The following is a 10,213-nucleotide window of genomic DNA, read 5'->3' on the forward strand; positions in this document are numbered from 1 at the left end:
AAAACGGACCCTTCACAAAATTATTTTACTTTTAATCGGACAAATTTGTTTATCTTCATTATTGTTTTGTTAATCGAATAAACCCTTCCCAGGACAGAAAACAAGAAAGATGGATGCAAACGAATTAAGTTTTGTCTTCGGCAGACAATTCTTCCATTATTCGTCCGAAATGAATATTCTGCGTTCAGGCTAAGCAGTATAGGCTAAATACCAAATATTTGTATGTTGCATCTCTAATTTAAAAGCAGCAATTGCTGTTTATTTTTGAAAATTTAATTTTTTTTATTATAATTTTACAGTGTTGAGCATAATCTTNATTTTACAGTGCCGAGCATAATCTTGTATCCATTTACAATTTAAAAACTCCTTGAAAAATTTTTTTGCAATAACCGGATCCTATTCACAAATTCATAAAAGCGAACTCTGGTTGAAAGAATGTGAGTAATTTTTTCACAATTTCACGAAAACCGGCCCCTTCACATATTGTCTGGAAAGACCCCTAGTAACATCAGTCTGACTACACTAAATTTCAAAGTCGTCTGCCAAAGAGAATTAACAGTAAACATATCATGACCGGACATAAGACCAGTTATGGTATGCAATATAGTATTGTAAAGTGTTAGTATGTTTAGTGTTATTAAAAAGGTATTCGCTCACTCAAATTCTCGACAATTTACGCGCTAATCAAGAGGACAAAAAAGAGTATAAATATCACACTAAAAAATAAGTTTAACTATAATATTATTTAATCTAATATGGCTATAATATAGTGTAACTTAAAATAATTTAGTACGATATGCTGTAATCAATAACTCTCATAGAATATTTTATATTCTAATAAGAAATTGTGAACAAATTTTAACACTAGCAAATATACATTTATTTAATCACAAAATTAGTTCTCAAAAAAACCTTAACACTCAAAATAATGAGGTATTTTTGCAAAAATAAAACTTAAAGTTTAAAAAATTTCAAATACAACTTTTCAACAAAATGCCATTATTGCACCTTTTTATTTATACGTACACTTATTTCATCATATTAAAAAAAAATACTGTAAAAAGCGTAAAAGCATGTGTGCACATGTTTCGCTTTTAAGAAAACACTTAGGCACTTAGGATTTTTGTGAAGGACAACCGGAAAAAAAAAAGGAAAAAAACATTAAGTCTTAACAGCCGTCGCGCTTGCTGATGCCATTTTGAAGAAGCAGCCTAAAAACGTATTTTCAAAAAGGATCTCCATTTTAAAACTTCGGATGGAAAAATATTCTTTAACTGCTACTTTTACTTTGAAGACAACAGCGCCACAGCGGTAGTTTTTTAAAAATTATTTTCCGAACTTCTTTTCCACTATCATCTATCTGTTCTTCGACGACCATCGATGAAGGAAATGCCAAAAAAAATGAAACAAAGATAAAATATTTTGCTTAGTAAAAACGCGAACAAGAATAGACAAACAGTTTTTAAAGTCGTGATGGAGTTTGGGTAAGTGCAATTGAAGTGCAAAAATGGGCTTTTAATATTTTACGTATAAATCTCCATTAAGCTTTTATTTCTTACAATGCCAAAAAAAAAAAGTTCCAAAAAGTCAAACGATTCTTTCTTTATTTAAACTGATTTCTTTTAACAAGATAATTGCTTGGAATAAAAAATAAAAAAAAGTAAAATTTAATGATGTGAGTAGGGAGGGCGGGAGGATGTCGTTCTGATGATACTTTTTCTTTCCGTTCAGAGATTAAAATTTAATCGCAAATTATGTGTGTCAAAATCTTTCTCTTTTCAAATATTTTCCTTCAAGATTTGTCAACCTTTTCAAATATCTTTGACAAAAGTGATTTATAAATTGGATTATCATTTTTTAAAATACTGAATCTCAGTAACTGAAAACTCAAATAGCATTTATTTAAAGTGTCCATCTTAATATACTTAAGAGACAGAATTAAATTAAAAAGATAAAATGAAAAAATTATGTCATGCAATGGAAAGGGACTGAAAGAAAGGAGAAAGCTAAATACATTTGATTTATATAAATGAAATTTACATTTTAAATAACATATCTCCAAACTGCGAATTGTTTTAAAACGCATTATAGAAACATTTAAACAGATTATTTTGTCATTTAAAATCACATTTAATTTTTTAGCACTATCGTTAAAGCATTACGTGAACAATTGATCAACAATTTTACTAGTGTACTTGATAATTCCCTAACTTTTCCAGGTATATCAGGTAAATTTTAATGAAAATCCGTACCATATTTTATCTAAACTACGAAACTAATTATTAGAAAACTTTGATTCTTTTATTTGTTATGCCAAGCATTAGATTTTCTGTGTAAAATAAATATCATTATATGAGGAAGGAAGCATCTCAGTTTGTCTAAAATGTGAAATCTAGAAACCTCATCGAATTATCAGAAAAACTAAATAACTTTTCAAATATTTAAGCTATTTGTCCTTGCTTAAATTCAGGTAATTATTCATGGCAATATATACAGTAGAGAACCGATTATCCGGAACGATCGGGACCATCGCTATTCCGGATAACTGATTATTCCGGTTTTCTGAATCGCTACAAAAAGCCGTTTTTTTATTGTTAAACCCAACTAAAAAAAAATTTTTTTGGAAATAATCTTAAAAAGAAGAAAAAACGATGAAGTAATACACTAATGATTATTTCCAAAATAATGGTAAGGTAGACATCTTTCAAAAAAGAAAGAAAAATCCTAAAATCTTATGAGGGAAAAAAAATTTTTTGTTAAAAAATGGCGAGAAAATTTATCGAATTTCGTTCCGGTTTTTCGGTTTTCTGATTTCCGGATAACGGGTTCTGTACAGTATTTAGTAATTACAGCTTAACTTTGAGTTTAAAATACACAGACGTCACTCGCTTAATTTTGTTCAGAAAAGGGCCTTTAAGAACTCCTTTAATAATAAATCAAAAGTCTTGATGTAAAAGCAAACCAGAAGACATGTCTCCCATGCAATATATATATTGCATATCAATTTTATTTTACAAATAATAAAAAAAAAAATTGGATATTATTTGAATAGAGACAATACATCCTTAAATTTGTGCTAAATTACACCATAATTGTGCTGTCATAAGTGTTATATATCTGATGTGGCACAAATGTTTCATTAACTAATTATAAATATTATAACCTCCAACATTTACAAATCTTATATTATTTTAATTAAAAATAAAAATATTAAGAATTCTTCACTTTACGTAACATATTGAATTTTACAATTAGAATACAGGCAATAAAATTTTATAAAATATGTTCAAGTTTCAACAAGACAAATAAAAGAAGTTTCAGATAAAATTTATCATATTTACGGGGAAAAATAACTTTTAAATAGAACTTAAAACTTTATTTACTGACTTGAAACTTATGATATTTAAATAGAAACAGTAGCATAGCCTGTGGAATCAAATCTATGCAACCACAATAAAAAAAATTTGGGATCTCATTATTAATAAAATTATTAGTCTATAATTTTGATGTAGCAATCTGTTTAACAGCAAAAATTAAAAATAATTGCTTTGCTAAGTTGAGAGTTTGTGAACAAAACTCAACCATAAAATTGCAGTCTAATAGAACTGAAAATAATAAATAAAACCTTTCATAAAATACAAATTAGGAATAAAAACAATGTACAATAAGTCATACCTCCATAAAATACTATAAATATTGTTTAAAAAATAATAATTTAGGTAAAAACAGCTCCGATAGAAATTAGGATTGGAATTGTGAATGGTTCTCTATTTTACTAGGCTTTGTATAAAAAAGCCAAATGACAAACCAGCAAAGTAGGAAATATGATCAATTCATACTTTCGATAGGTAAAATTATAATTTATTTGTACAAGACAGTGGCGTAGTTTCAGGAGGGTTAGGGGACAAAATCCCCTCCAAAATTACTTCATTAATGAACTATTGTATGGAAAGAAGGATGTAGAGATAAAAAAGTTTTAATTTTTCATTAATTGTAATTTAAACATTTAGAATGAATATATATACATAACAGAAGCAGAAAATAATTGATAATCCCCTCAATCATACATAAAAACTTCACTGGTACAAGTTGAAAGTAATTAGTTAGTGTGACAAGTATGTTCATATTTTATTTTAATAAGATAGATTACTATTCAGTAATGTTCAGCAGTTAGATTAAATACCAAATANATAAACTAATAAAGCTAAAATAATTCCAAATTCCTTTATTTTTTACCATTATTAGATTAAACAAAACACCTTTTTAGTAGTTTATCCCATGAAAGCAAAAATTAATTGTATTAACATTAAAAAACTAACTGTATTAAGTATCTTTTCTTTAGGCATGACGCCATTGATCAAAATCAACTCACAATAGTAAAAATTTACCAAAGTTCAAGCAATTTTTTGTGATACTTAAACCTTTCAATGGCCCCTAAAAATATCCTTCAACAGTACCTACACTAGAACTACAGTATCCATGTAGTTTTAATAGGTGAAAAATGTACTAATTTTACCTATGTTTAGTGTACTTGGTATTAATTAAAATTGGCCCAATCACCATAAAAGTGATTGACTAATAGGCCAAAGTGAAGGCCAAAAGTGATTGACTAATAGCAAAATTACTTGAGCATCAACAGGGGGTCCGTCCAGGCGGAATTTACTACCTTTTAGCGGTACCTTCACAAATTCAATTTTAGGTAAAATTGTAGGTTCACAAATTCAACTTTAGGAAAAACGGTAGTTTAACAAAATACTTCTTAAAATTTTATTTTTGTATCCCTTAAGAAACGATAAGTCTATATTTTTACCATGTTTTAGTGATGATTTTTTAATATAATTTTTAATAAATTATGCCTAAATTTTCACAAAATAGGCACCTTTCAGAAAAACCTAGACAGACCCCTGATCATTGATGTCAATAAAAGTATGGTTATTTTCTGTAAATGAATTAGTTCAATTTTTCCTTCAATTTTCATTTTCAGTAAATAGTTTATCTTTGACTTCAATTTGTATCTAAATGATTGTTGTAGCATCATTAGCCATAACCACCTCCTCATCAACTTTGCTTTTTAGAACATAACTTATAGTTTATTTTAACTAGTACATACAGTTAAACTCCTCTATATTGAACAAAATGTTCGCTCCCGTGCCTTGCTAAACATATGTATTATTTTCTGGGGATATAGTGAATCAAAAGAGAGGAAATTGGATATTATGAACTTTCTTCTGTCTTCGACAGATTTTTTTGGTAGTTTTGAAATGTTTACATGAAATACATATATCGATATTTATAATCATCTCGAGTGGAATGTAGTCATAACCATTTATTCTTGTTTGCTTCTTCTATCTAAGTTTCCCATCTCTAAATTTTTTGCACATAAGAGGAAGAGTAATAAAAAATAAAAGTTAACAAATTTTTTGTTACTAGGTACATATTGTTTGTAATCATTTTTGTGTCTCTTATTATTGGTCACTTAATTAAATTACGTGCAATAAATGGGAGCAGTTCGGAAGTTAAAATTGTTTGCTGTACGGATATAGTCAACCACCCGCGGTTATAATAAACCGAAATTTTGGTCCTTTGAATTTCAACATAGCAGGCAGGGTTTGACTGTATTACTAAAACTAATTATTCATTATTACTGTTCAAATTTCAGGACGCTAGCTTAAATGGGTTTGAAGTTGTAAGACAGACAAACTTCATTTTTAATTTATTATTATAGATAATAATCAGATAACCAACTGAAATTTGACTGCTTAGTATTCCCACCAGCTGTGGAACTATAAATGATCATTTTTCTTCAAACCAAATAGACTTCAAAAATTGGGTATTAACAATCGTGAACATTTTAAAGGAAAAAACTTAACATCTTAAAAATATTTAATGTTAAGAATTAAATTTTTTTTTCATCGTTTCATCAATAATTGTTTCAAAATTAGATTTTATGTCAAATTTACATTATTAATCAAATTTCATTTAAATTTATATTATTAATCAAAGGAGGGTTGAAACACCATATACTCTAAGCTTAAATTAGTTTTGAGGAGGCAAAAGCTGAGTTATGATCTTCATTGAAATAAAAGAGAAACATTGACAAAAAAGAACATTTTTAAATTAAAAATTCAGTAGTAAATATACTAAACTGCAATTTTTTATAAATGCATATTTTTAACAAAACTTTACCAACACATTATGCAAAAAAATATTTTTTTAAAACTTTTGTTTTTCTCCTTTTAACATTTTACTTCATTAATATTTCTTCCTATCAAAATATTAAAAAAAAAAAATATTCTTTTTTGGACATAACCATAACTACAAATTATAAAAACTGGTTAAAAGGAAGTTCTAATTCTCGTAACCCCTGTGATCCTCAAAATAAACATATCACAATGAATTTATTTCTTAGAATGCCAAAAGAAAAATGTAAACAACTTTAGCAGAAAAATTATTTTACTGAGATGCATAAATTAGTGCCGATAGAACAATTTGGAAAAGAATCATTAAATCTAAAATACACAATCCGGAAATATAGCAATTCAGATAAGTTAAAATTCATTTTCGACAAAATTAACAACTGATATCCTAGAAAACTGACAATATTTGCAATACAAGTAAAATAAAAACAATTATTCTATTATACATCTTGTTAGGAATGTCAACATTAGATCACACTACAAAAAAATTTGACATCTCTTACTATATCAAACTCTGAGTAACAATAGTAGCTAGCTGTCATGTAGTATGAAACAATATAGATATTTTGACAAATGAAATTATCTATTTACTTATCACATGCCTACATATTTTGTAAAGCACAGATGAAGGTACAAACTTTCCAATAAAATTTAAGTTTTATTAAAAGTATGTATCATAAATAACATTTAGAGACTGGGAAAGAATACAAATATCTAAATCAACCCTTCAACGAATTCGAATCCACAAAATGAAGTGTTCAACAATAAACAAATGGAGCTATGGAAACAGCTATGTAATCTTAGCATAATATAGTAAAATCACTAAACAATTATATCAATGCTCACTAGGAAACAATCATGCCAATGTATCTAAGCTCAACTGAAGGCATGATTGCTAAGAGAAGCAAAGACTGTGGATTCCCTATGTTTATTAATTAACACTAACTGGAAACAATTATACAACCTTGGCTATTAAAACAACTAAACAATCATATCAATGCATTAAAGACAACAATTGTATCAATGTGTTTATATTTAACAACTCAAGGCATGATTCTTGGAGAAGCAAAGGACTTAGGATCTCTAAATTTATGAGAAAACATTAACTGGAAACAATTATGCAATCCTATCATAAATTGTTAAAACTATGCTAAAGCATTCAAAGCAACAATCAGTCAATGCTTTTATAATTAACTAGGACATGATTGCTGGAGGAGCAAATGACTTTGGATCTCCAATTTGAATCAGCACTAACTGAAAATAAGTATGCAACGTTAGCATAATTCGAGAATCAATGGTCTTTGAATCACTAATTTCATAGATTGACATTAACTTGAAACAGTTATGCATTCTGAACTCAAATTATTATCACCTGACGATGCACTTAATGCATATTTATATATTAAACAAATACAAAATAAAATGTTAACTGTTGCTTAAATAAAATTAAAAAAAGTATGTCATATTTAATAGCAGACTTAAATGTCATATTTCGTTATTTTAAATCTGGTTTTCGATATGACGGAATTGCTGTATTTCAATCATTTCTAAATGTAACTATAATCAACTACCAGTAATTGATATATAATAATTGCATGCTGGTTACGTTGTCAGATCTCCAAATTTTACGCTTATGATGCAATGCTCGATCGAAATATTAAATACTAGTTCCAAAAAAATAAATGAATAAAAACTAAAAAACGCTCTTACGAACTCTCATATATTGACACAAACCGCAATTCGTAATGAGCGCCGTATAATACACAAATAGCCTATCACAGTTCCGACGCCGTTCGGAAATGTGCAATTCCACAACAATGCCAATCGCTCAAGGGCAAGCCATCAATGAAACACACTTTACGCGGCTTCGTATGTCAACAACATACCGATTCTCATCGAAACTTAACAAGAATTTCACTCACCTGAGGTTATAATGTTGTAAATTGTAGCACAATTTCAGTTCACGTTCACAATAGCATACAAACAATCCAAGTTTTGTTGACAGAGTTTTCAGAATGAATATTTTTGGGGGAAAGGCTAGGCCTAGGTTCCTTTCAACCACGGTCTTTTGTGGAAGATCGGAGGGTAGCTCGGGGAGAAAAAGATTCAAGCAGTCCTTTTTTAACTCCTGGAAAAGAAGTACAAGATGTCCGTGTTTTTGAAACAAAGTGAAGCGGTTTCGCGCGAACGAGAACGCGACTTCACAACTAACAGTTTACGAATCCGAGAACGACTCGCATAACACAATGATACGCGCCTTCTCACTCGTTACGATGAATAGTTCTGTAATGAACTGATCGACGAGACACACAAATGTTCGATGACGACCCTCCCTCATTTTTCTTTGCGCCTGCCTGATCTGCGCACCGGAAGTGACTTTGGCGTCATCCGGAACTGAGAGAAAATTGAAAATGAGCCGTGTGCTGCCATCTGTTGCCTGCTTGAAAGTTTTTAGTTGGCATTAAAATGAGGTGGAAAAAATAATAAAATAAGTTTCGACGTTTTTTGTAATTTCTTAAAAAAAATTGCAACTATTTTTAATTCTATTAAAATGCGGTTTTGGTTTATATTTCTGTACCTCATCGGAGGAGAAATGTTTTAATTATTATCAACTACTAATATTTTTATGATAATAATAAATTTACTAAAATATGTTTTTCTTTACTAATTGCATTTTTTTTACAAAGCGTTTTGAATATGTAAACATTAAAAAAATATTTTTTGGCTTTACTAAAAGTATTTGATATTATACGTTCTCAATTAGTTTATCATTATTTTCAATTTATTTTTTATCTTCGAAGATTTAAAATTAATTTAATCTGTTTCCACCTTCTTTTCCCACTACTTCAATGAAGCAACAGCACGACTGTGTGAATCATTCACCCCTCCTCCCAAAAAAGGCAGGTTTTGCGGGGGGAGGTAGGGAGTAGCAAAGTTTTAGACTTAAATTTAATTTCATATATTCTAAATTTTTATTACCTTTTAAAAAAAATTTTAAAATTAAAAAATTTTACGAATATAAATAAACTAAAAATCGAACTTCAGGTCATAACACCACGCCAGGTTTTTTTAAGTAAATTTTGTGCATAATCCTGAAAGAAAAATCAAAAAGCATTTTTTGAAACACTAGTACTTTAAAAAATGCTAAATAAAATTCTCTGATTTTTCAAACATTTAGTAATAGTGATTGCTTTACTTTAAAAATGATTTTTTCTCTGGATATACATGTATAAGGAGTTATTCTTAAGTATGTAAATAAAATAAATTACATACTGCTTAAAATCAATAATTCAAGCAATAAAAGGTTTGTAGAAAAATGAAATCATGAAAAGAAACATGAAATGTTCTTATTAAGATTTAAGTGCTAGATAGTTTATCTATTTTTTCCCCGTAATTTTTAAATGTCTTGTCAGAGGAATTGTAGACATATCTCATGAACTGCTGTTATTGACTCATTTTATATCTTTTATATCTGATCTGAGTTCAGATTAGAAGAATACAGAAGCAAGCAACCACGCATTATTTGAAACTTGAATAATAAAAAAACGAACTTAGCATAATTCGGTTTAGATGTTCGGGTTACGCGATTCTAATCCGGACCCGGAAAAAAATTTTTTTACCCGGTACCGACCAATTTTACCAGGTATCCAGTGTCGGGTAAGATTCGTTCATATCCACATAACCAGATCCAGATTATCAGTAACATGAATACTATTCATAAAAAATCAAAATAAAAAAAGATATATTTATAAACCACGTTTTTGTAGTGGAGAATAATAATTAAAAAATAAAAATTTGAAAAACGAAAAACGTGGGGAGCATGAAATACATAACAGTAATGTGATATTAGTGTGTGTATGTGTGCTCATGAGAATATGTGTATGTATATCTGTAATTGTAATTGTATCTGAGTGTGGATGTGTATGTAGAGTATGTTTGTGTATATGGATGTGTATGTAGATGTATGTGTGGATGTGGATGTGTATGAGTAAGAAAATACGCATATGTATGTGTAT

At 28.7% G+C, this 10,213-nt stretch overlaps 1 protein-coding gene across 1 annotated transcript in view; it reads right to left on the reverse strand.

The window, feature by feature from the left end:
* LOC107440625 (LIM domain transcription factor LMO4) overlaps positions 1–8,600 on the reverse strand; it is a 168,996-nt gene extending 160,396 nt beyond the window's left edge. Inside the window, exon 1 of the mRNA XM_021145355.3 lies at positions 8,120–8,600. The gene's annotated coding sequence lies outside the window, so the exon portion shown is untranslated. The remainder of the gene's footprint in view (positions 1–8,119) is intronic.
* Positions 8,601–10,213: the final 1,613 nt, after the last annotated feature.

Source organism: Parasteatoda tepidariorum, chromosome 8 (genome assembly GCF_043381705.1).
Source record: "Parasteatoda tepidariorum isolate YZ-2023 chromosome 8, CAS_Ptep_4.0, whole genome shotgun sequence".
NCBI lineage: Eukaryota > Metazoa > Arthropoda > Arachnida > Araneae > Theridiidae > Parasteatoda > Parasteatoda tepidariorum.